Source organism: Eimeria mitis, genomic scaffold (assembly GCF_000499745.2).
Source record: "Eimeria mitis Houghton genomic scaffold, Emh_scaff3585, whole genome shotgun sequence".
Classification (NCBI taxonomy): Eukaryota; Apicomplexa; class Conoidasida; order Eucoccidiorida; family Eimeriidae; genus Eimeria; species Eimeria mitis.
The window spans coordinates 442-855 of NW_013571929.1; positions in this window are offsets into that span (position 1 = coordinate 442).

Genomic DNA, 414 nt, shown 5'->3' on the forward strand with positions numbered 1-414 from the left:
AGCTGTGTCTCTGTCTCTCTGCTTCTCTCTGTCTCCGTCTATCTCTTTCTTTCTCTTTTTCTGTTTTTATTTATTTATATATCTCTCTTTTTCTGTCTTTGTTTGTCTGTTTCTATCTCTCTATCAATTTCTATCTCTCTTCCTCCCCTCTCAGTATTTTTGTTTTCTCTCTGTCTTTGTCTTTGTTATTTATTTATTTATTTATTTTGTTGTATAAAAAAAAAGAAAAAAAGCAGCAGCTATCTGTCTCAGCTGCTGCAGCAACGTGAGGTGTATGTACACCCCAGGTACGCCTCCCTCGAGGCTCTGCTGCCCCCCACCTCCGCCACTCCTGTAAATCTATCAGACACCAAGCAAAGCGACTCAGCAGCAGCAGCAGCAGCAGCAGCAGATCCAGCAGCAGCAGCAGCAGCA